Source organism: Triticum urartu, chromosome 4 (genome assembly GCF_003073215.2).
Source record: "Triticum urartu cultivar G1812 chromosome 4, Tu2.1, whole genome shotgun sequence".
Lineage (NCBI taxonomy): Eukaryota > Viridiplantae > Streptophyta > Magnoliopsida > Poales > Poaceae > Triticum > Triticum urartu.
In genome coordinates, this window is record NC_053025.1 from 207809553 (window position 1) to 207837070 (window position 27518).

Consider the following 27518-nt stretch of genomic DNA (forward strand, 5'->3'; position numbering starts at 1 on the left):
ACAACATGCCCTGCAAAAGCAAGTTAGACGTCTTCTGCTTTGTTGTTGCAAGTTTTACATGGCTGCTACGGGCTTCTAGCAGGAACCGTTCTTGCCTATGCATCAAAACCACAACATAGTATAGTGATTGCTTTTTGATCTTCAGAAAGAACCCTGTTCATTGAAACCGATTCAACTAAAGTTAGAGAAACAGACACCCACTAGCCTCCTGTGTGCGAAGCACGTCGGTAGAACCAGGCTCGCATAAGCGTAGCATACTGTCGGTCTGAGCCGGTTCATCCAACAATATCGCTGAATCAAGAATCAACTAGTGACGACAAGCAATATATATATACCCATGCCCACAACTCCTTTTGTTCTACTCGTGCATATAACATCTACGCATAAACCTGGCCCGGATACCACTATCGGGGAACGCAGTAATGTCGGTGGGAACGACACCTATGGGATCACAAGAATCCCTATTGTGGTAAGCGGGGCGCGGGGTTGTGAGAAGAGCGGATCAAACAGATAGCACACGGTTCGTTTATCCAGGTTCGGGCCACGAGGATGCGTAAAACCCTACTCCTGCTTTGGTGGATTGTATATCTGTGTTCTTGAGCTTGCTATGGGGCGTGAGGAGCTCCAAAAAGCCGAATCCTTCCTCTGGTCGCCTCAGGCCTCCTTTTATAGAAAAAGGGGTTGCCACAATGGCACACAGGAGGTGGAAAGGGTACAGTGATGCGAGGTTATCCCTCGCATTACGTGACAAGGCGCATTTAATGCGTCTTGCTTAGGTGTCCTTGCTTTATTGGGGACGGGGGAGAGATCTCTCTCATCCATCGCCGCTCCTTCTTGTGTCGACACGCGCCCTGGCCAGCGATGCCTGAGATGCCATGTAGGTAGGCAGGCAGCTGAGGTGGCGCAATGGTGGGTCTTCATGAAGATCTGCATGCCGCCATGCAGGTGCCTGCCCATCTGGTTGGGTCGGCAGCTGCATGCATGCGGTGGTGGAGGTTTAGTCAGCGTGGGCCTAATGGTGGCAATGCGGGTGTCCTCGGCAAGGGCCTTGCCGGGGCCCCAGCAAGGGTCTTGCCGAGGCGCCTGCTGTCATCCCTGGCAAGGCGCTTGCCGGGGGCCTTGTGGTCTTCCTCGGCTGGGATCCCACCAAGGGTTGTCGTCTCCTTAGTGCGTATCTGATCTTGAATGTCTTCACAAGGATCTGCATGCCGCCACGGGGATGTCTCCGAATCCTTGCCCTTTGGGGGCAGTGGTCTCAAGGGTGATTTGCTCCGTAGGCGCGGGATGAGTCGCCGCGGCAAGGGTCTAGCCGGGGCTGCTAGAACTGTCTCCCGGCAAGGATCTTGCCGGGGGAGTCCGCTTCGTCCCCTTTGCTCTTCGTGGTCTTGGCCTTGGCGTCATTCTAGTTCTCTTGAGCTTCGGTCTTACCCTGGCTCACCTCCCTTGCCTTGCTTGGTGTGGTGGTGCCCGTGGCTTAGACTGCCCGTGCACAGTTATAGGGGTACAAAAAGTGTACCCCTCTTTTTGTACACCGACAGGAGCCCCGGGGCCTGGGCCACACATAAGCGCAACGCGTTGTTGGTCTAGGCCCAAAAACGGTGCACGAGCAGGCGGGGCGGTTTTTACCGCGGTAAGGTTCTTCGCGCGCTGCGCTTCCCACGACTCCCGCACGTGGCGCGACGTGGGGAGGTGCGTGTGACATGGGCAGCATGCGTGGGGTTGGTTCCCGTGGGCATGCGTCACACCACAGTTAATGTGAAAGGAGGCGGCCCGTGTTTCCCCCCATACAAAAGGAATAACCGCGTGCGTGCTGCTCACTTTCTCCTCTTTCCTCATGCCTTTTCCAATCTCAGAGCCGCTGTTTCCTCTCTTCCTTCCTTCCTAAGCTTCCACCGTCGCCCGCCGTCGTTGGTTAGCCATCCCCCTTCCTCAGCCCTCTAAACTTCTTGGCCGCCAAGGATGCTGCCAAGGACACCGCTGCGGGGGCCGCCAAGGCGACCAGCGAGGCTTCTGCCAAGGGTGCCAACGGTGGGCCTGCCGGGGAAGCCGGCAAGGCCACTGCCGAGGAAGAGGTGGTTGATGATCAGCCTCCCTCCTCCTCAACCTCGGGCCCCGGTAGATATCTGAAGGTGTGCGACGATCTTTTCATCCATCTCCCAGGGGCGTCAAGTTCCCGAGCGCCCGTCGAAGGGGAAGTCTTTGACGACGAGGTGCTTGCCGCCACCGGGCTCGAGGTTGTCGATGAGCCGGGCGTTGGCGGTGATGGTTCTCTAGAAGAGCAGCTTTTCCGCGCTGTGGGGGCCAATTTCCGAAAACTCCAAGCGCTCTACCGTGTCCGTCTGGACAAGGTTAAGTCCAGGACGGCAACGGTGGACCAGGCGGAGGTGGATTTCAAGGCGCGCGTTGCTGAGACGTTGACCTGGTTCCACCAGACACGCGAGGAGCATAGGGCCTTTTAGGAGGAATTGGCCAAGCGCAATGTCGAGCTCACCATGAAGATGGCTGACATCGAGAAGGCCCAGGAAAAGGCGGCGAACTTGGCTGCCGCGGCCGAGGCCGTCCGGAACCAGCATCAAGCCGCACTGGATTCCTACGAAGAGGACCTCACCGTGCGTGAGGCGAAGCTTGCCGCAGTGCTCCGTGGCAAGGATGAGGAGCTTGAGGCCCTTGTCGCGCGGCGGACTCGCGAGCTGGAGCAGAGGCACAAGGAGGCACTCGATGCCGAGGCTCTGGCCCATGCCGGCAAAGTAAGGGAGTTGGAGGTGGAGCGGGACGAGCTGAAGGAGCAGGCCCTCAAGCTATCCAACGAGAAGAGCACGCTCAACAGCACCTTGGCGGAGGCACAAGGAGCGGTCCTCAGCAGGACTGGGGAGCTCTCCGAAGTGCAAAACTCCGTTAGAGATCTCAAGCGGAAGCTGGAGGATCTTGAGAAGATGTTGTCGGAGAGCAGGGCTCAGGAGGAGACCTTGACCAGGAGTCTGGAGGAGGAGAAGCAGCTGCGGGCGAACGAGGCCGCCTCCCACCAGGAATATGTGGCAGGTGAGAACAGATGGATCAGCCGTCTAGAGGACGTCGCCGGCAGGGTCACCTCGCAGTTGGCCACCATGGGGATGCCAAACATGAGGTACACCCCTGAGCGCAGCGGGACCTTCAACACCAAGCTGACCCAGTTTTTCGAGGGCGTCCTTGGAGCCTTAGCTTATCTTCACTCCAACCGAGCGGCCACGTTGGCCGGGGATGCCCGGCGACTTTGCCGGGGGGTCATGACCAATGTCCTCACCAAGATGGCATACTGGAATCCTGACCTCGATTTCGATGCCGCGATGGATAGCTTGCCGGATGGTACTGACCTCACGGTGCTCAAGGAGCGCATCAAGCCCGTCATCAGCAGCATCGACGAAATCAAGAGGGTGGAAGGCCAGCACCGGGATTAGGCATCCCGTTCTTCACTGCCGCTGCAGTTTCATGACCAAGACAAATTTCATCTTTAGTTAGAACCGCAACGATGATGTGATGTAATATAACTTTGCAGTACTTTTGGGATTATGCATGCTATTTTCCTGTTTGTTGCCTCTTTGTACGTCCACCCTACGCCAGCTGGGTAAGCTTGCCGGCGCGGAAACCCAAGGTGGCGTCTTGGGGACGGGTCCCCATTGGCCTGCCGGGTGAGCGTGCTTCCGGGTGAGCCACCTTACCACCTTTGACGCAGCCGCTTTAACTGTCGAGTTTGACTCGAGTCAGAGTCGAGAGCCTTGCCAATTGCAGAAGGCTACCCTACCGTTTTCAACGCAGGCATTTGAACTGTTGAGCGGACTCGAAACAGAACAAAGGCATTGCCGATCGGGGAAGGCCCCATTTGCGTACAGGTTTATTTTTGTACAAAGAATGATAGCTCCAAGCATAATAACTTTATGTAATAGAATGGAAATATCCAGGGTCCAATGTAACTTAGCTTCTGTTTGTAGTCGCTCGAGCGCTGATCTTCTGGCCTCCTTCCCTCTCCAAGAGCCACGAAGACGAAGGAGTGCTGCGCTGATTGCTAGAGCCGATTCTCAAAACTGCACCCCCTACCTGGCGCGCCAAAGATGTCGGTGGGAACGACACCTATGGGATAACAAGAATCCCTACTGTGGTTAGCGGGGTGCAGGGTCGTGAGAAGAGCGGATCAAACAGATAGCACATGGTTCGTTTATCTAGGTTCGGGCCGCGAGGATGCGTAAAACCCTACTCCTGCTTTGGTGGATTGTATATCTATGTTCTTGAGCTAGCTATGGGGCGTGAGGAGCTCCAAAAAGCCGAATCCTTCCTCTTGTCGCCTCGGGCCTCCTTTTATAGAAAAAGGGGTTGCCACAATGGCACACAGGAGGTGGAAAGGGTACAGTGATGCGAGGTTATCCCTCGCATTACATGACAAGGCGCATTTAATGCGTCTTGCTTAGCTGTCCTTGCTTTATCGGGGACGGGGGAGAGATCTGTCTCGTCCGTCGGCGCTCCTTCTTGTGTCGACACGCGCCCTGGCCAGCGATGCCTGAGATGCCATGTAGGTAGGCAGGCAGCTGAGGTGGCGCAATGGTGGGCCTTCATGAAGATCTGCATGCCACCACGCAGGTGCCTGCCCAGCTGGTTGGGTCGGCAGCTGCATGCCTGCGGTGGTGGAGGTTTAGTTGGCGTGGGCCTGATGGTGGCCCTGCGGGTGTCCTCGGCAAGGGCCTTGCCGGGGCCCCGGCAAGGGTCTTGCCGAGGCGCCTGCTGTCATCCTCGGCAAGGCGCTTGCCGGGGGCCTTGTGGTCTTCCTCGGCTGGGATCCCGCCAAGGGTTGTCGTCTCCTTAGTTCGTATCTAATCTTGAATGTCTTCACAAAGATCTGCATGCCACCACGGGGATGTCTCCGAATCCTTGCCCTTTGGGGGCAGTGGACTCAAGGATGATTTGCTCCGTAGGTGCGGGACGAGTCGCCGCGGCAAGGGTCTTGCCGGGGCTGCTAGAACTGTCTCCCGGCAAGGATCTTGCCGGGGGAGTCCGCTTCGTCCCCTTTGCTCTTCGTGGTCTTGGCCTTGGCGTCGTTCTAGTTCTCTTGAGCTTCGGTCTTACCCTGGCTCACCTCCCTTGCCTTGCTTGGTGTGGTGGTGCCCGTGGCTCAGACTGCCCGTGCACAGTTATAGGGGTACAAAAAGTGTACCCCTCTTTTTGTACACCGACAAGTAATTTCAAAAAATTTCCTACGCACACGCAAGATCCATCTAGGTGATGCATGGCAACGAGAGGGGGAGAGTATGTCTACGAACCCTCGTAGACCGAAAGCGTAAGCGTTATGAAACGCGGTTGATGTAGTCGAACGTCTTCGCGATTCTACCGATCAAGTACCGAACATATGGCACCTCCGCGATCTGCACATGTTCAGCTCGGTGACGTCCCTCATACTCTTGATCCAGTTGAGTCCGAGGGAGAGTTTCGTCAGCAGGATGGTGTGATGAGGGTGATGATGAAGTTACTGGCGCAGGGCTTCGCCTAAGCACTACAATGATATGACCGAGGTGGAAACCTATGGAGGGGGGCATCGCACACAGCTAAACAATCAACTTGTGTGCCTATGGGGTGCCCCCTCCCCCGTATATAAACGGGGGAGGAGGAGAGGGCCGGCCTAGGAGGAGGCGCGCCCAATGGGGGGGGCGCAATCCTACTCCAAGTAGGTTTGGACCCCCCTTTCCTATTCCTACTACAAGAAGGAGGAACGAGGAGGAGAGGAGAAGGAAAGGGGGGCCGCCCCCCCAAACCCTAAACCAATTCGGCTTGGGCCTAGGGGGGCCCGCCCCACCACTTGCCTGCTGCCCTCTTTCTCCACTAGGGCCCATTAAGGCCCATTGACTCCCCGGGGGGTTCCGATAACCTCTCGGTACTCCGTAAAATGCCCGAACTCATCCGGAACCATTCCGATGTCCAAAGATAGCCTTCCAATATATCGATCTTTATGTCCCGACCATTTTTAGACTCCTCATCATGTCCGTGATCACATCCGGGACTCCGGAGTATCTTCGGTACATTAAAACACATAAACTAATAATACCGATCGTCATCGAACGTTAAGCGTGTGGAACCTACGGGTTCGAGATCTATGTAGACATGACCGAGACTCACTTCCGGTAAATATCCAATAGTGGAACCTGGATGCTCATATAGGTTCCTACATATTCTACGAAGATCTTTATCGGTCAAACCGCATAACAACATACGTTGTTCCCTTTGTCATCGGTATGTTACTTGCCCGAGATTCGATCGTCGGTATCTCAATACCTAGTTAAATCTAGTAGTTTGTTTACTCGTTTCGTAATGCATCATCTCGCAACTAACTCATTAGTCACATTGCTTGCAAGACTTATAGTGATGTGCATTACCGAGAGGGCCCAGAGATACCTCTCCGATACACGGAGTGACAAATCCTAATCTCGATCTATGCCAACTCAACAAACACCATCAGAGACACCTATAGAGCATCTTTATAATCACCCATTTATGTTGTGATGTTTGATAGCACACAAGGTGTTCCTCCGGTATTCGGGATTTGCATAATCTCATAGTCATAGGAACATGTATAAGTTATGGAGAAAGCCATATCAATAAACTAAACGATCCTAGTGCTAAGCTAACGGATGGGTCAAGTCAATCACATCATTCTCTAATGATGTGCTCCCATTCATCAAATGACAACTCTTGTCCATGGCTAGGAAACTTAACCATCTTTGATTAACGAGCTATTCTAGTAGAGGCATACTAGTCACACTCTGTTTGTCTATGTATTCACACATGTATTAAGTTTCCGGTTAATACAATTCTAGCATGAATAATAAACATTTATCATGATGTAAGGAAATATAAATAACAACTTTATTATTGCCTCTAGGGCATATTTCCTTTAGAAAAGGGGTGGGAGGGCGGGTAAAACAAAGGCAACTTGGAGGGGGGAACCGACGAATAACTTGAAGAGAAAAAACACTGATTGAAATAATTGAGGAAAGAATGCAAAGGCTTCACACGAGTAGGATGGATAGTCGATTAAGGACTCCGACTCTGAGAAGAAAAGGGGGGGGGGGGGGGGGAAAAAGAAAGAAAACTTCGGATGACATTGTCTATCTTCGGACCGGGAAACATCATCATTGAGAAAGAACTGAGGACTGATCTTGCAGAAGACAAAGAGGGTCGAATCAACTCGAAGTGAAGTGCGCCGGATGAAAAGAGGATTGAGAACACAATGATCAAAAGAAGCTTACGTGCTCCTAAAAAATTTGAAGGGGCAGAGGAGTAAGTCAAAACACCTACGTCAAGATTCCTCACCAGAGCGACGAAGGGGGCTGAGGAGTAAAAAGAAGTCCTACTCTCCGATATAACTAGACTCAGAAAAATTTTCTTCTATACTTGACAACGGCCAACTACGGACAATCAAGGGGGCTCCTATGGTCGGTCGAGGCTTTGATACCAACTTGTCACACCCAATATGCGATCCTATCCGAGATGAACTCGAAGGTCCCACCAAGGATAGAGCGGCATATTGAAACGCTTTTGCAAGGTGGATATCATTACATCGTACCATTACATAATAGTTGGGGATACATAGAAGGCATACAAATGCCACATGAATACATCAAACATCATACATGAGAACAACACCCGACTACAGATGAAACACAAACAGAAACTCAAACGACATCCACCCTGCTAGCCCAGGCTGCCGACTAGGAACCTATCCCAAGATGGACGACGAAGAAGAAGAACTCCAAAACAAGTAAACATCGCTCTCACGTCATGATCATCGCATTACCTATACCTGCAACTGTTGTTGTAGTAATCTATGAGCCACGAGGACTCAGCAATCCCATTACCATGGGGTATCAAGACTAGCAAAGCTTAATGGGTATTGTTGGGGATATAACTACCAGGAATGACCCGCCCAGGAGGGGCTGGGTCAATAGCAATGAAGGGTTAATTAAAGGAAACCCAAAGAGTACACAAGGTGACAGTTTATGATAAGGCTTGTAGTAGGCCGAAGCCCAGAGGCGGCCTAAGGCCATGAGTATAAACCACCATGTATGATAAGACTTGTAAAGTAAGGCATGTAAAAGACGTCACCGAGCTGGACATGTTGTATGAGCCGGTCGGGACTCTGTAGGCTGCAGGGCGTCAACCCGTGTATATAAAGGGACGACCCGGTGGCGGCTTAGGGCAAGAAAAAACAGATCGAGAGCCAAGCTAGCGTATTTCGCTCCTTGGTCATCGAAACCTAGCAATACCACATCAATTGGACTAGGATTTACCTTCACCGCAAGGAGCCGAACCAGTATAAACTTCTCATGTCCTTTATCCCAATTAACCCCTTTAAGCTTCCTAGTTGTGATGGCTCCACGACTAAGTCCTTCCACTAGGACATCTGCCGTGACAATTCCATGATAGTTGGTGCCCACCATGGGGCCATCGCACTATGGATTTGAGTTCTTGAAGGGAAGCTTCGAAGGGCTCAAGGGATACATTGTGGGCCGGATGACCAAGAGTCGTCGCGGCAAGCCCTACATCGATGACGCAGGCTGGGGCCCCGACGCCGGCTCAATTGAGTACGGGTCCCGGGTCCCCTTCGGAGGAATCCACGTCTTCGTCGGCCGGATCAGCGAGCCGGGCCCTTAGCTGGACATCTGCACCGACCTCATCGAGATGAGTCAGCGTGCGAGACCCGCCCGGACTGAGCCTACCGTGAAACATGCCTTCATGGGTTGCATCCATGGAGGGGAGTTCTCTGAAGGATCTGTGAATCGCGGTGGGACGGCTGTCTGCTCTGACAGCGAGTCGTCCACAGGTGAGACGGATTCATTGTATCAACTACAAGATGGCGGGCTTGGGGGCTGTTCCGATGGCAGCAGTATTCCGGACCCCTTTGAGCCACTGAACAAAGCAGGGATCTTCATGGCTGGTACACAGCCCGCTCAGAACTCTACGGCTGTAGCAGTGATAACCACCGGGTCGGCAGCGGCCGGGTCAAGAGACCCCGCGCGACCGCCGGCTCAGGTGCTGATGGATCTCATGGATAGAATGACGACCCTGTTGACCGCCATGGTCGAACCAGCGGATAAGGCTCAGCATGATGTGGAGGTGGCACGGTTACGTGGGGAGGTAGCTCAAGGCAAGGAAAACTTGGCAGCGGAGGACGTCCGGATGGCTGCAGAGCGGGCGGCTTTGGACGCCCGGTCTCAGCAGCTTCAATTAGAGGCTTTTTAGCTCTCGGTGAATCTGAACGCATCAAACGAGGTCATGAGGAGGAGGCACCAGAAGACTCAGTCACGTCTGCCCCTGACTTACGATCCTAGGAACCTCTTCCACACACCCGGAGCCGGTACCAGTAACCCGCCAGAGGCAAACCGGATTACAACACCCAGGGCCGGGCGGCGGGTCAGCCGCGGGCTATGGAGCCCCCTCGTATGAATACTGCTCCGCCTCGTTATACATCGACACCACCGGGTCATTTTCCTAGCCCTCTGGAGAATCTGATCGCTGCATCGGTGCGTTTGGCGTCTCTCCCCATGGAAGGAGACTCTCCGACGGCGATCGAAACGCGAATGGTCAGAGAACTTCTTCAGACGGCTCTGGCACAGCAGGAGTCATACTCTTACAATCGAGACATGATTCATTCAACCCCTTGCCCAAGCCAGAGCCCAAGCTATAGCAAGCATATGGATTCCGCGGCCGTGTCAAGCAACGCCCAGCACTGTAACCAGCCGCACAGGTATGACCCGGCGCATGATGGAGCTCTTGGCTGACTAGGAGAGGATTCACCAAGAGGCTGAGCGGGCGGTTCAACAGGCAGCTGAGAAGGCAGTTCACCAAGCTTTTCCGGTTTATCCAACGACCTCTGTTGAAGCAGGTGTGACCACGAGGACTGAAGGTGTCCCTTGCTTGGTGCCAGCTCTACGTAATGAGTGCTTGCCAAATGATTTCAAGGGGCCTCGGAAGGTGCCTAATTACACAGCTGACTTACAACCCGGGGCATGGATTGAAAGTTACGAGATGGCCATGGAGTTATTGGAGGTCAGTGACGCAGCGATGACCAAGTACTTCACCATGATGTTGGATGGAACAGCTCGCACTTGGTTGAAGGGGTTGCCACCCAATTCCATCATCTCATGGGTAGAGTTAAAGGCCCGATTTATTCAGAACTTCAAAGATACATGCAAGCAACGCATGTAGATTGTGGACTTGACTAATTGAAAGCAAGAGGAAGGTGAATCCACAACCCATTGGGTGCACCGGGTGAAGGAGATAATACATTCATCTGATAAGATGGATGCCAGCTCCGCAGTTTTAATGTTGGAGAAAAATTGCTGTTTTGAACCTCTGAAACAGAAGCTGGGGCGGCTCAAGCGTGATTGCAATGACATGGGCCAGCTGATGGCGGCACTGGTCAAATACGCCGATTTTGATAGTACCAAGGATCCCGCGTCTAACGAAGAGAAGACAGGGAAGGGAAAGAACAACGGCAATAGCAAAGGTCATCAGCATAACCCGGCAAATCAAGGAGGTAATAATAAATGTAAGGCTGACGGTAGTCTGGAGTTTGTGGCTAACACTAGCGCACAGGGCAACAACCAACGACGTAAGGGGATGCCACCTCCTCGGTCAGGCGGGTCAGGTCCCACCCTCGAGCAGTTGCTAAATGAACCCTGTCCAAGACACGACACCCGGGAGAAGTCGGCCACCCATCTATGGAAAGACTGTATGATCATGAAGGCTTTCAAGAATTCTAACATGTTCGACGGTAATCATGGACCTGGCAACGGCTCAGGCGGTGGCGGCTTTCATGGCCCGGGCGGCGGCTCAGGAGGCGGCGATTTTCATGGCCAGGGCCCTCAAAGCAATCAAGGCGGCTATAATCAGCAATCTGGCCAAGGTAGTCAGCAGCAGCAATCCGGGTATCAGAGTAACCCAAAGCAGCTGATCAGTGGGCAGTATCACGTATTCACCGTCATTTTATGCAAAAGGGACCAGAAGCTTCATAAGAGAGCTGTGAACGCTGTTGAGCCGGCGGTTCCACGTTATTTGAGATGGTCTGAGCAGCCTATTTTGTGGAGTAGGGAAGATCACCCTCCCCGGGTCGATAATCCGGGTCACCTGGCCTTGGTGGTGGCCCCTCAGGTTGGTGGATATAAATTCACTAAAGTACTCATGGACGGAGGCAGTAGCATCAACATCCTCTATTATGAGACATTCCGTCGCATGGGGTTGACTGACAAAAGTCTTAAGACATCCAACACCATTTTCCGTGGAGTAGTCTCTGGCAAGTCGGCATATCCAGTTGGTAAGATTGAGCTGGAAGTAGCCTTTGGAGATGAGCATGATTCTAGGGCGGAGAAGTTAACTTTTGAAGTGGTCAAAATCGAAAGCCCATATCACGCCCTATTTGGACGGCGGCTTATGCAAAATTCATGGTACGGTAGTGTTATGTTTATCTGTAGCTCAATATGCGGGGTTATAAGGGTACTATCACCGTGCATGGAAGTCGGAAGATAGCTTTGGAATGTGAAGAAGGCGATGCTGCTTACGCCGAATCTGTTTGTGCAACAGAGGAGTTGAAATTTTACAAGGATAATGTCGACCCGGCTGACATGACGTCTTTGAAAAAGCCAACCATAGAGCATGAGCCGGCGCTGAAGTTTAAGTTAGCTGACGATACCAAGATGATTGATTTTGTGCCTGGCGACTTATCCAAACAATTCATTATCAGTGCTAACTTGGATCCCAAATAGGAAAGCGCGCTCATGGAGTTCATCCATGAGAACCGGGACATCTTTGCATGGAAGCCTTCTGACATGCCGGGTGTACCGAGAGAACTTGCTGAGCACACTCTCAATATTGACCCCAAATTTAATCCGGTCAGGCAGTTTCTTCGGCGGTTCAACAAGGAAAGGCGCAAGGCTATTGGAGAAGAGGTGGCCCGGCTCTTGGCGGCCAGGTTTATTGTTGAAGTTTTTCACCCAGAGTGGTTGGCTAACCCGGTGCTTGTGCTAAAAAAGAATGGCACTTGGCATATGTGTGTGGATTACACAGATTTAAACAAGGCTTGTCCGGTTGATCCTTTTGCTCTCCCTCATATTGATCAAATCATTGATGCTACTGCAGGTTGTGAGCGTTTGAGTTTTCTGGATGCTTATTTTGGCTATCATCAGATCAAGATGGTAGTGAAGGACCAAGAGAAGACGGCCTTCATAACTTCGTTTGGAGCCTTCTGCTATGTATCTATGCCTTTTGGGCTTAAGAGTGCCCAGGCGACTTATCAGCGGTGTGTGCAGAACTGTCTTCATAATCAGATTGGGCGTAATGTTCATGCTTATGTGGATGATATAGTGGTGAAATCCAGAGAGAAGGAAACTCTGGTAGATGATCTGAAGGAAACCTTTGATAACCTTCGGGTCTACAAGATGATGCTTAACCCGGCCATGTGTGTTTTTGGAGTCCTAGCTGGTAAGCTTTTGGGTTTCTTCGTGTGTAATAGAGGCATTGAGGCTAACCTAGAGAAAATTAAGGCGATTACGTCTTTGGCTAAGCCGGCGTGCATCAATGACGTTCGGCGGCTGGCGTGTCGTGTCGCAGCTTTAAGACGGTTCATAAGCTGGTTAGGCGAGAAGGCTATGCTGTTGTATCAGATGATGAAGAAGACGGATAAATTTTTCTGGAATGACGCTGCTAACTCTGCCTTTGAAGATCTGAAAAGATAGCTCACCGAGCCGCCGGTTCTTGATGCTCCCATTGAGAAGGAGCCACTGTTGTTATATGTGGCTGCTAACACACATGCTGTCAGTGTGGCCATTGTTGTAGAGCGCAAGGAGGCTGGCAAGGAACATCCGGTTCAACGGCCGGTTTATTACGTCAGTTAGGTGCTCGTTGAGTCCAAACAGAGATATCCATATTGGCAGAAGCTTGTTTATGGGGTGTTCATGGCAAGCCGGAAGCTTAAGCATTACTTTCAGGGTCATCCTATCACTGTGGTTAGCTCTGCTCCTTTATGAGATATTATTCAAAATAGAGAAGCCACAGGACGAGTCGCCAAGTGGGCCATTGAACTTGGCTCTCACGATTTAAAGTATGTGCCACGTACTGCCATCAAACCTCAAGCACTAGTGGACTTCATTAACGATTGGACGGAGTTGCAGATACCTGAAGAGAAGCCAGACAATACATATTGGATGATTCATTTTGATGGGTCCCGACAATTGGAAGGCTCGGGGGATGGAGTTGTCTTAACTTCTCCTCAAGGTGACAATTTTTGTTATGTGTTGTGATTGATGTTTCCTTGTACTAACAACGCAACTGAGTATGAGGCCTTACTCCATGGCCTTCGAATGGCTAGAGAAATGAGTTTAAGCCGGGTATGGTGCCTTGGTGACTCAGATTTAGTGGCTCAGCAAGTATCATGCAGGTGGGATTCCAAGGACCCTCTCATGGCGGCTTATCGCCATGAGGTTGACGCTGTTGCTGGACACTTCAAGGGTTATCAGGTGGAGCACATTGACCGCAGAAAGAATGAAGCAACCGATGCTTTAAGCCGGTTGGGATCTCTGCGTAAGCCAGTGCCGCCTAACACCTTTTTAGATGTTCTGCATAACCCTTTTTTTTAAGTTGCCTATAGATGAGGCCTTGGCTGTTCCAGACCCAGAAGCACAATTGGTGGCGGCTCTTCGTGTCATTCCAGATTTCACATTGCCGTATTTGGCTTATATGACGTGGGGCGAGTTGCCAGAGGAGGAAACCTTGGCTAGACAGATAACCCGGCAGTCTAAGTCAATGATGATTTCCAATGGTGAGTTGTATCATCGCAGTGTCACCGGAGTGTTTCAACGTTGTGTTTCTCCTGAAGAAGCTCAAGAAATTCTTCGTGAGATCCATGAAGGAGATTGTGGACATCATGCTGGTTCAAAGTCTCTTGTGGCCAAAGATTTCCATCACGTGTTTTACTGGCTAATAGCTCACGCTGATGTAGAGGACCTGGTCAGTAGGTGCGATGGGTGTCAGAAGATTGCACGACGAGTGCACGTGCCGGCTCAAGAATTGCAGATGATTCCAATTACTTGGCCGTTTGCAGTTTGGGGGCTCGATATGGTTGGGACTTTCAAAAGATCCAAGGATAAAAAGACACATCTTTTGGTGGCAGTTGACAAATGCACAAAATGAGTTAAGGCAGAGCCGGTTAGTAAGTGTGATGCAGCCACGGCGATTCAGTTCATGAAAAAGGTGATCTTTCGTTTTGGCTTTCCACACAACATTATAACTGATAATGGTACTAATATTTCCAAAGGTGCTATGGAGGAATTTTGTCAACGTGAGCATATCCAGCTTGATGTTTCGTCAGTAGATCACCCCCAATCCAATGGTCAAGCTGAGAGAGCAAACCAGGAAATCTTAAAAGGTCTCAAGCCCCAGCTTATGGTTCCTTTACAACGGACGCCGAGTTGTTGGGTAGAGGAGTTACCCTCGGTACTATGGAGTATCAATACCACCCCTAACAGGTCTATGGGTTATACACCTTTTTTCATGGTTTATGGAGCAGAAGCAGTCCTGCCTAGTGACATCCGTCATGACTCGCCCCGCGTGGCGGCTTATGTTGAAGCTGATATCGAACAAGCCCGTCAGGATGCGCTTGACTTATTAGATGAAGAGCGAGACTTAGCAGCGGCTCGCTCAGCGATTTACCAACAGGACCTGTGCCGTTATCACAGCCGCTGGGTTAAGTCCAGAGCCTTTCAAGAAGGTGACCTGGTGCTCCGGCTCATCCAGGATCAATCTGAGGTGCACAAGCTATCCCCACCTTGGGAAGGACCCTTTGTGGTTAGCAAGAACTTGAACAACGGGTCATATTACCTTATCGATGTTCGAGAGCACAAAGACTCAAGTAAGTCGGAGGAAGAGACCCGCTAGTCATGGAATATTGCTCATCTTCGGCCTTACTACACTTGAGCCACCGGCTCTCATAATGTACATACCTCTGTCCTTTTTTGATCACATATCTTTATTTTTCCAAATTATTAAATGACCAGTTGGGGGCTAATCGTATTCGAATCTAAGCTTAACCCTCTCGGTCCGGCTCATGATCGTATTCGAGTCTAGCCTTTAAAATTTATGGTCACTAGGGGGCTTCCTGTTCAAACATAGGTCGTATTTGAACCAAAGAGAACATAGCTGTCGTAACCCTCTTGATCGACGCAAAGCCAAACTCACTAGGGGGCTTCTTGATCGTATCCGAATCATAGCTTAACCCCTTTTGGGTCTGACTTGGATCGTATTCGAATCAGGGTCGTTAAAATCCTCTCAAGGTCATTTGGGGGCTTCCCGTTCAAACATAGGTCGTATTCGAACCAAAGAGAACATAGCTGTCGGTACCCTCTTGATCAGCGCAACGCCAAAGCCACTGGGGGGTACATGATCGTATTCGAATCCTAGCTTGACCCCTTTGGTCCGGTTTACTGATCATATGCGAATCAGAAGCCTCCAAATTTTTCTTAATGATTGATTTACATTGTTTGAAAGATACTCTTTTGTTTATTTGGTTTTTTGTTGTCTTGAATCTAACTATAAGTTTGGTTTCAACTTAAACTGGCTTGGTTCTTTGACATTAAGTTGCCAATGTATAACAGTCATCAGGCATATGGAATATTCACTTATAAAACGATTGGGTTGTCACCCTTACTGTCCGGGTCACATAAGCCGGCAGTCCAGAATCAAAGAACACAGGTATGACATTGTCGTTCATAAACAGACTTATCTGTGTTTTTTCTTTAATCAAAGGCTTTTTCAGCCTTGTTTATCTTTACATCTAGTATTGATTATTCCAGTATGGTACTTTCATAGTTATGTATTGGGTGTTTTGACCCATCCAATGATAAACCGCCAGGACAGTTTCTCATCTTTTACATACATGAATAGGTTTAAACACTACAGGTATGATAAAGGATAGACAACATATATTGACATGATGGATAAAATGTCGAACGCAGTATGATATACACGATGGCATAGGTAGAACATGTAGGTTTTAAAGCTAGCCTATTACCAGGTGTTGGGAGCCCAAAATGTTAAAATTGTTCCGTCTTCTAAGCAGATGCTAAGCTAAAAGCCGGTTCATTGAAATCTCAGCCAGATTTGTTGGATGGTTACGACTCCTCCCTCGCTGGGTCATCTTCCTCCACTGGTTGGAAACTGGGCTTGGACCAATCAAAGCGATGAAGAGCAACAAACCCAGCTTCATCGTCAATTAGACCAGACGGGTCAATTTCTAGGGCAAAGGTGTGTTGGCAAACCGGTGGGATGATATCTGTCACTTTATACAACGACATCGCCATCTTTTTATTCTCAACATCAAAACCCGGCTAATACTTATTATTGGTCTCATCACCAAGGATAGTAGCCTGAGGATGAACTCCCCTCACACAAGCGACAAGGGGAAATACCCTTTGGCTACGTCCGCCGGGTCAAACGGAGTCCCGTCTTCTTTCAAGGGGATACCCTTTGGCTACGTCCGCCGGGTCTAGTTCTGGCACCCAGGCTTTGGAGCGGCTTAGAGCAGTTAGGACTCCAGCTCTTGCACAAGACCGCTTGACCTCTTGGAATCTGGCGGGTAAGATAGATAACTTCTTCAAAACATCACTCAAGAGGTTTGGTCCTTGGTTGGCTGGGGAGATAATAGCAAGCGCCCATTGAGCCCCAGTGTACAATTGCTCCACCAGGGTGTAAACCGCCTTGAGTTTTGTGACGCTGTTTTGGCTCAGATTGCTGCTCCGTGGACCTATGAGTATTTTAAAGGGTTAAGCAGGCGACTTATATTTCTGGCAAAAATAGAGTGTAAGTAAATAATACAAATGACTCACCAAAGATTGCGGAGACCATCTGAGACACGCGGTTTTTTAAGCCGGTGAGCTCTGTGGTAACCTCCTTGAGAGCCGCCTCGGCTGTCTCAGCACGCTGTATCAGCAAGGTCATCAAAACTAGTTTTCAGTTTTTCTGCTTCAGAGAGGCTCAACTGGAGTTTGGAGTCAGCATTCTTTATTTCAGTTTCTTGATCCGCCAGCCGGGTCTTTGCGTCAGTCAATTGAGAACCCAATTCAGTTATGGCGGTCTACACACATGCACAGATGTGTTAAAAATTTATTTCAATAAAGGAAACAATGATTAAAGTCCCAAGTACTTTGCAACGCAACACCACTCGGCACTTGGGGGCTAATGTCTGCCAAAGAAATTTTTTAAATACAAAATGGCTCTTCCATGATTAAAGTCCCAAGTGTTCTACAAGTAACAACGCTTGGCACTTGGGGGCTAATGCATGATATTAAAGAATTTTTTTTCATCTTGAGCCGGATCACACTATTTGATTGGACTGATTCAAGAAAGTTATGAAAGTCAAGTACCGGCTCATTCATGATAAATTAAGCCGGCCCTTGGGGACTACAGGTGAAATTTATGCTAATCCGCTGGACTTAGGGAAAATCTAAGATAGAGCATCAACCTATATCACAAGTCTACAGATCATTCAGGTTCATCATAATCCGGAGACTTGGGGGCTAGCAGAGCATATGTAAACTAGTGAAAGCCGGAGAACATACCTCATATTTCAGTTGCAGCTGCTTGACCATCTCAATGTCAGAGTCATGACTGGAATGCACATGACTAAGATATCCAGACAACACATCACTAACATTCAGGTGAGCATAGTGAGAGATGTCAAACCGCACTTTCTGCCTTTCCAAAGCCTCTTGTTTGGCAGAGTGCCTAGCCAGTACAGTTGGATTGCTCGGCTCAACGAATCTGCTACCAGTGATTAGGACGTCATTCTTAGAAGGCGCCGGCGGGTTAGCTGAGCTGGACGGCCCGACGGTGGATGGATTGAGAATGGTCTGATCAGCTGACGGCTCAGGAAGGTCGGGTTGAATGTTCATGGTAGGGTCTTTTGGTGCTTCAGATTGATCAGGAGCAGGAATTGGTATTGCTGGTTCAGGAGCAGGGTCTTTCGGGTCTTCCGCCGACTTAGCCACCCTGGTTTTCTTGGGCTTTGCTTGACCGCTAAGAAGGATTTCATGAGTTAGTATAATGATGTAGTCTTAAAGATGCAGAAGAAAGATAATTTTCTTTACCCAGGGGCAGTCTTGAAAGCCGGAAATTGAGTTTGTGAAGAATCACCAGAAGAGCGAGAAACTTCCTACAATGGTAAAATTACAGTTAAGAGAGTAAGGAAATAGATTCATTGACAAATGCAAAAGTCAAAAATGAAATAAACCTCATTCTGGCGTTTCCGAGGAGTTTTTGGTAAGCCAGAGGGCAATTCATTATCGTCCTTGGTCTGGGCCTAACGGCAGCTCTCATGTTGCTGCTTTTTCAAACAAAAATGAGGATCCAAATAAGCCAAAGGGTGTGAAAACCTTACTTTCCGGGTTACTAGTCGAGGTTTCTGTCTTGGCAAAGGGGCTGAGTCGGAGGAAATAGTTACCTCTTCTTCTACTGCCTGCCTGGCCCCCGTGTCATCCTAGCAATAGTCAGTGTCAATAAGATTGTTAAAAAGCAGGCCAAGAGAGTCAAGGGCTACCTCCGACTTAGAAACGTCATCCAGCTTGAACATGTCAGAAGCAGTTCCTTTCTTCTTGGATTTTCAGGTTGTGTCATGGATTTGTCACAGCAGATGTCCTAGTGTGAGGACTTAGTCATGAGGCCAGCACATCTATGTGGTAGCTTGAGAGGGGTTGATCGGGACGAGAGACGCGAGGCGGATCATCACAGAAGACAAGGATTTAGACAGCTTTGGGCCCCGGGAAACATCATACGGAATAGCCCTACATGTTGTTTGTGGCTAGGTCTCATTATCATCACGAGAGAGTCGCCGCATAAGCCGGCTCCCCCTTTGTGTCTAGCCCTAGATATTATTTCTTGTTGCTTGTCCCTCTTTGGGGAGCCCTGCCCCTCCTTATATATGTGGAAGGGGCGGGTTACATGACTAGTCCTAGTAGGATTAGGATTAACCTATTACAAGTGGAGTCCTAGTCTTGCTTCCTTTGTAGGAGAATATTTCTTATGCCTTTCCTATTAAACAGTCCCATCATAAACGTGAGCCGGCCTTCTGGGCCTTGGGCCTAGTCTTCTATCTGACCCACCGTTAGGGCCATCCGTGAGTTGCCAAGTTCGTGAGTCGCCACTCCGGCGGGTTACCAATGAAAACGCCAAGCCCGGCCCGGTCATACTTCCGGCCGGGTCATATCGCGGGGTATATCCCCAACATTAGCCCCCAGTTTAATTTGGATTTATCCATGTTAAACTGATCCTGTAAAATAAACACAAGAACAAACTTGATAGGTTGTGCTCTGGGTTAAATATTTTCCTGAACCGGCACCAGATCATCTTTAAGTCTTTGTCATTTCCTCCTGGATGCATACTCAAGATCTTATAGCAAATCTCTTTTAACAGATATGTCCAAACATTGCCAATGCAAAAAATCCAGGCACTTCTTCTAAAAAATCCGGGTCAATAGGCCAGCTTCATAACCAATTTGCTGAAATTGGCTCTTGTAGAGAAATATTATAAGAAATAATCCATTTGAGTCAGCTTTCAATGCTCTGACTTGACAAAAATATTGGTCTTGAAATATTCAACTGATATTCAGCCGACTTAAAGATGTAGATCTTGCCGATTTATGATTGCCAAAATTGCCAGGTTATAAAATAAATGATGCCAGGTCATGATTGTTGCAGACACCGGGTTAATCTGGTCTACTCCAAACTGAGAATTTGAAGATTTTTTCTCCCTTATATGCATATCACCTATAGCCCCCAGGTGCCGGGTTGTCATGCTTGCAGCAACCTGGGACTTGTAATTGCCTTATGCTCATGAAAACTTCAACCAGTGTAGCCCCCAAGGGCCGGGTCATTATGCAATAATGAGCAGGGACTTTGTAGATATAACCATGTAAATTTGAACAGCAACGTGTAGCCCCCAAGGGCCGGCTTAGTAAGATAATACTGAGCTCGGACTTTGCATATAATTTATTGATAATAACATCATATAATATAATCTCCACCATGGGGCTTGAACCCACATCCACAAGGTTAAGAGCTTTGTACTCTACCAACTGAATAGTGGACCGTTCAATATAATGGATTAATGCTTGTGTACCTTGAATTTTTGACAGGAGCAATTGGTTGCCCCCAAGGGCCGGGTCATTACAATGTGATGAGTCGGGTATTCAATAAGTTGAACAAAAAGTTACTTTACATTAACCCCTAAGTGCCATGGTGCATGCTGGCAGTGACATGGGACTTGCATATCTGATGTAATCTCAATTTAAATAATGTAGCCCCCAAGTGCCGGGTCGTAAGCCTGCAGCGACTTGGGACTATTCCTTCCATTGTAGAATAAATCATATCCATTGATAAAATAATAGCCGTTGGGCCAAAGCGACTTTGAATACCTCATCTGTTGATAAGTAAATCTGGAGTTTAAATACCCGGCGGCTCTTTGCCGATGGCAATTTAATACGCCTCCATTGTAAGCCGAAATTTTTATAACTTGACGGCTTATAGCCTTTGAGAAAATCAAGAATTGATAACCCTTTTGAGACACCAATTTCAATCTTTGATGATGGGCTTGAACTTAACCATTTATGTAAGTCATAGCTTTGTAAATCCTGCACATAGTTTAAACAACGTATGCCCTAGCAACTTAACGTCAAAAGCCAGGGCGGATAACCACCCAAATGTAGTCTTATCCTGCACACAAGTAGATCACAAGATCCCTTGGCGGTTTACCGTAGGGCGAGTCATAATACCTCACATATAACCACTGTGATATTGAATTTGTACTGCCAGTTTACATGAACTGTGTAGTAAGGGTGATAACCCAATCGTTAGAAGCCAATACTTCCAAAAATATGATGATTGTCACATGCTGGTGACTTATCGTCCAAAACTAAGCCGGGTTAAATTTAAACCACACTTATACTTAGATCTGAACAAAAAAGTCTCAAGACAAAACCAAAGGTTGTTTGCAAAAACTTAAACCAAATAATAATCGAGGTTTTTGATTCGAATATGACCAGTAAACCGTTCCAAAGGGGTTAAGCTAGGATTCGAATACGATCATGTAGCCCCTAGTGGCTTTGGCAGTGTGCCGATCAAGAGGGTACCGACATCTATGTTCTCTTTGGTTCGAATACGACCTATGTTTGAACAGGAAGCCCCCAAATGACCTTGAGAGGTTTTTAATGACCCTGATTCGAATACGATCCAAGTCGGACCCAAAATGGGTTAAGCTATGATTCAGATACGATCAAGAAGCCCCCTAGTGAGTTTGGCAGTGTGCCGATCAAGAGGGTACCGACAGCTATGTTCTCTTTGGTTCGAATACGACCTATGTTTGAACAGGAAGCCCCCTAGTGACCATAATAAGATAAGCCGTAAGGCAGGACACCCATGTTTGAACTGGGCATCATGGCTTCCAGTTCTCTTTGGAAACCTTTAATTTTTCTAAGAACTCGAACTTGCGAGAGACTAATTCTTTTTGAACCGGAACTTTAAACCGGATTTGAAAACTTCAAAACCTTGTGGGATACATACTGTCCTTCAGCCGGATGTTTGAACCAGATTTGAGAGCTTAAAAGCTTTGTAACAAACAAATTTACCTTGAGCCGGATGTTTGAACCGGATTTGAGAGCTTCAAAGCTTTACGGGAAAGAGATGTCTCTTGAACCAGATTTTAAACTGGAATCTTTATTTTGAATCGACAATTTTCTGAAGGCCTTTAAATTTTCATCAATATGGCGGTGTCCTCCGAAACTAGGTTATCTTCCCTCCAATGACCCCAGGTCTTGAATCTCACAATATTTGCTAAGTCATGTAATCGTAGCCCCCCGAGTCTTAAGACGACTCGAGAAGTTGGCTTGAGATTCCCCATATTTGACCGTGATATAAATCGGTATGAGTCATTCAACAGCTCAGTGATATAACTTGTCCTGCATTGGAGAACTTGCAAACCAGAGTAATTTCTCTTTTAAAGAAAGTAATATATAATATAAAAATATACTGGATGGATTTCACCTGATATGTTAAGCCAGAAAATATCCACCGCTTAGTTGATGATCACCATGGTGAAGCTGAAATCAATCACGGCCGAGTCGGCCGCGGGAGCTGACAGATGAGTCGGTCGTGACGTTGTAAACCGGTACAGATGGGAGAGTCGGCTGCGGTGTTTGTAAGCCAGCATGGACGAGAGAGTCGGCCACATCATTGTGAGCCGATGCGATCACAAGAAACGGCCACGACGTTGTAAACCGGTGCGGGAGTCCGTTGAGTAAGGATGACCACCTGTGCCGAATGATGTTGGCGTGCCTCCACCTCCGCGGTATAATACCACTTTGTAAAAGGTAATTCTCCTGCATATAAAATACAACAGGGCAAGGTAGTTTTGCTCAGATGAATTAACGTATACTTAAAAATAGACAAAAAAATAGCACTTGGTATTTTTATCGCATGAACACGGATGCTGATGATCAAAGACATAGAAAATGTCTTGATATAGCTCTTGACATGAGCAGTAGCAAAAACAATCGATCCAACTTGCCTCTGCCCCAATGTTGTACTGATTTTTACGTGCAGATGCAACAATCTTCTAGCTGAGACAACCAGAGATATAGTGGCATGATGTAGACGCCTCTTTTTTTTGAATAGCCCTGTCAGCCTCATGCAATATATTCTTTTAGAGTTGTTTCTGGGCAGGTGTTAGCTGGCGCTTCTCCTCTTCAGTTCTCCTTATGACAGCCAACACAGACCGCTGGGGACTCGTGCACCAGTTCAGTTGGCAGAATGGTCTTCAAAACAATTATGCATGCGTGAACTTCCTTTCCACGTGAATGCTCCAATGGAAACAACTTTGTAATTTGACCAGTATTGTTTTCGCTTGGTTCACCGAGCAGCAATGATGGAAGCCCGATTTTAACAATGACTCAGAGTGCAGCCGTTCGGTGAGGATGGCTTGAAGCAGCTTGATACTAGGCGATGGGTGGCTCACATGTCAGCATCAGGCATGGGGTCATGGAAACAGCGACGACTCGCGATGAGGGTCAGGCCTGTGGTGCCGGAGATGTCTTGGTAGCAACCGGCGACTCAAGTGAGGGCCGCGACTCACGTCTGAGTCTTTCTGTAAATCAATATCTTCTGAAGTATTTTATGTATGATAATAGCAGCAAATTTTGAACATGTGGACTACTACTTGAAGTAGTATTTTCCCTTCTGTGTTTGCGTCAGGAAGTAGCAACAAATACATACACTGATGCCTTGAGTTTTGAAGAGCATGTACACGATCACACACGGTGGAAGCTTGGCGTTAACCCGCCGTAGATGAGACGAGGCCAGCTTTAAGGTGAATCCATGATGACGTTGGTCATGGAAGCAGAGGCGGCTTAACCACCGCGGCGGGGGAAACTTGTAGCAGAGGACCACGGCCGTGGTAGATGTAACGGCGGCATGCAACAGATGAAAACGGAGACGAATCACGGCTGCTCGACGCAGGGTCCGCATAGGGCGGCTCAATGCGGAGTTGGATCAACACGGTCTCGGCGGCTCAGTCACAGCAGAGACGGCTCAATGCAGCAGAAATAGCGCTCACAGCGGCTCAGCAACAAAACGAGGCACCGCAAATGTTGGATGTAGTCTGACAGAAAATAACCCGCCTATATGTATGTCTAACTGACGGAGGAGTAGCACCCCATGTGGCCATCATGACTGCCACGATGACTCATTGCCCTTTTTCCTTATTCCATCCATAAAAAACTCATTTGTCTTGATGAGATGGAGAAACGACAGTAGCTTTTAATCTCCATGTAGTACTGGCAGTACTGTGCAATGTATCAGCAACACCAGTGTTCTAGAATCAGACAAAAACAAAAGCCGCCGCTGTCCCCTACCACCGCAGGAGTCTTTTGGGATTTGGTCCGTGTGTGTGTGACACTAGATTGGAGTACTTGGATTGATGGGAAGTGGCAGCAATATGGCCTTGTAATAGCTGCAGTGTTGATTAGAAAATGATCAATGAAACACGAGCAGCGCCTGAGCTCCTCGGGACTTGAAATTTCCCTGCCGTATAGCTGCTATGAATGGAGAACATGTGCCGTGCTTCCGAATCCTTGGCAGCGTGTTATGGAAATCTAACCAGTCTCAGCGACGCGCGACAGCATCCCAAGAAATTGATCCGGTTTTGGATTAGACTGCTTGTTGGTCTCGTCAACTCAGCGATTTTGCTGGTTTTCTCATCGGAACGGTCCTCCTTGGTTTTAGCGTCTTGCGTCCAACCAATACTATGGAGTCACAGAAATCGTCCGTCTTTGCCTTCTCTGGGATTTGTCGTCTTGTCAGATCGCCAGGTGTAGTGCGCAGCATCCACCGAGAAAAAATTAATCTCATCAACCCCATCGTTTGGTGACGCATAGATTGAGTACCTGTCATTTTTGGCGGATCATCGAACAGCGGAGGCAGACGCGAATATCTTAAACCTAATTCTTTTTAAACTCCAATCTCATAGATTATAAGTCTGAACTGATGAACTTGAAGCTGATGCAGATCTTTTCAAACCGACTCTTTATCTGAGAAATTGCGAGCTTCTCGTAACCCTGGGAAAGATCCCTCCAAGAACTCAACACCACTGTGCGCAAGCCCCACGGTGGGCGCCAACTATCGTGGATTTTTCACGGCAGATGTCCTAGTGTGAGGACTTAGTCGTGAGGCCATCGCATCTATGTGGTAGCTTGAGAGGGGTTGATCGGGACGAGAGACGTGAGGCGGATTATCACACAAGACAAGGATTTAGACAGCTTCGGGCCCCGGGAAACATCATCCGGAATAGACCTACATGTTGTTTGTGGCTAGGTATCATTATCATCACGAGAGAGTCGCTGCATAAGCCGGCTCCCCCTTTGTGTCTAGCCTTAGATATTGTTTCTTGTTCCTTGTCCCTCTTTGGGGAGCCCTGCCTCTTCTTATATATGTTGAAGGGGCGGGTTACATGACTAGTCCTAGTAGGATTAGGATTAACCTATTACAGGTGGAGTCCTAGTATTGCTTCCTTTGTAGGAGAATATTTCTTATGCCTTTCCTCTTAAACCGACCCATCATAAACGTCAGCCGGCCTTTTGGGCCTTGGGCCTAGTCTTCTATCTGACCCGCCGTTAGGGCCATCCGTGAGTCGCCAGGTTCGTGAGTCGCCACTCCGGCGGGTTACCAATGAAAACGTCAATCCCGGTCGGGTCATACTTCCGGCCGGGTCATATCGCGGGGTATATCCCCGACAGGTTGTCTTCTTGGCGGCTATGGCGGCGGCTCTAGCCTTCTTGGCAGCTTCATGATCATATTTGGCCTTCCAAAAGTCAGATTTGGCCTGTAGGCAGATAACATGTTAAAAGTCAGACAAGTACTTAACTACTGAAAAAAGGGAGTCAAGGGGACTTACCTCTGGTGCCGGGTTAAGCTTGCGGAAAGGATTCAATCCAACTTTACTGCAGTCCTCTCATTTACCGTTTATGAGGGTGGTTGACATTTCAACAATGGCCTCTTCAGTCAGTTGTACAGAACTATGATGCAGAGGATCATTTGGGCCTCTGCCATATTTATACATCAAGGTGGATCGGCGGCTCAGAGGGATGACCGGTTAGGCCATTTCCCAATAAGGCTTGAATCCTTTTGACGGAGGGGATAAGCTTCTTATGTTCAGCAGCAATCAGCTTGTCAGGGAGCACAAACTTAGAGTCAAGACGCTCCACGCGATAACCCGATATTGGGTTTTCATCAGCTGGCGACGTGTCCTTGCAATAAAACCAAGTTTGGTTCCAATCCTTGGGATGGCTTGGTAAGACTACTAAGGGAAAGACAACACCCTGCCGGCGCTGAATCGAAATTCCACCAACTTCCAAGCTAGGGCCGTTGGTGCATTCATTCTGACGGTTCAGATAGAAATACTCTCTGAAGAGTTCAATAGTAGGTTCTTCTTGAAGGTAAACCTCACAGAGAACTTGAAAATTGCATATGTTGGATATGGAATTGGGTCCAAGATCTTGAGGATGAAGCTTGAAAAAATGTAGAACATCTCTGAAGAATTTTGAGCCAGGTGGTGAAAAACCCTAGTTCATATGATCAGTAAAGATAATGACTTCACCATCTTTGGGCTGAGGTCGTTCTTCATCCAGGCCAGGGGCACGATAGGACATAATGTTTTTCTCTGGAAAATATCTGATGGCGACAAAATCCTTCAAAGTGTCATCAGTGACTGTGGAAGGGACCCAGTTGCAGACTGTTGGCGTCTTTGACGGCATAATGAAAAAAAGGACAAGCTGAAAAGAAAGCAATTTGCCAGTTCAAATTAATTGGTGGACTTACAGGTTAATGATTATAGTATAGATGAATAATGGCGACTTAAGTATGGGCTAATGATATATGAAGGAAAAAATGAGCCGGCATGATAAGATGCCATGGTTAAAGATATTCGAAAGTTGCCAGGGACATAATTGACTAAGTACTGAGATACACAAGTTTCGCAAGCTGTTGCTATTATTTTGGATCAAGATGGTTCAAAAAATAAAAATAAATCTAGACCTAAAAAACTAGTGCAGAGGAGTTCATCAGTCTGAGGAGGCACTTGTGCAAGAAAAGAAGATCTACCAGTATCCGAAATGGATGCAAAACGACTACCGCAGGAGTTCCATACTTCTTTTGGATCGAAAGAGGATGCGGTGGAGAAACTATGAAAAATCCATGATGAACAGCGAAGAACACCGACGAACTTGCAAACCCTAATGCGGATCTAAAGGTGCGGAAAGGTAAGAACTTACGAATGCGAATCTACTGCGGAGCGTCGTCGTTGTTCTCTGGACAAGCTCATGGTGATGCAGCGGCCAAGGTTGAGGACGACGGTGAGCGCTACGGCGGCGGCGGAGCTCGAGCGGTAGGGGGTTGCGAGAGAAAGAAGAAGAATGAGGAAAGACCAATTGTGCCTATTTATAAGGAGATAGGTGAATAGGCAGGCGCGAAAATCAAGGAAGGCCAAAGTAATGATTATCCGACTAAATGGGTGCCTCGATTTTTGGAAGACATTTAAGATGAGGATCCGTTAAAGATGACGTCGTGGCGGGTTTCCAAATTTTGTGAAGGTGACGTCATGGCGGGTTTCAAAGCATTTACAAGCAGCGGAAGTTGGATTTCATCTAGGTGTTGGTGATTGACAAGAACAAAGTTCAAATCAACCTGGGCCTAATGTTGGGGATATAACTACCAGGAATGACCCTCCCATGAGGGGCCGGGTCAATAGCAATGGCGGGTTAACTAAAGGAAGCCCGAAGAGTACAGAAGGTGACGGTTTATGATAAGGCTTGTAGTAGGCCAAAGCCCAGAGGCGGCTTAAGGCCCATGAGTATAAACCGCCATGTATGATAAGACTTGTAAAGTAAGGCATGTAAAAGACGTCACCGAGCCAGA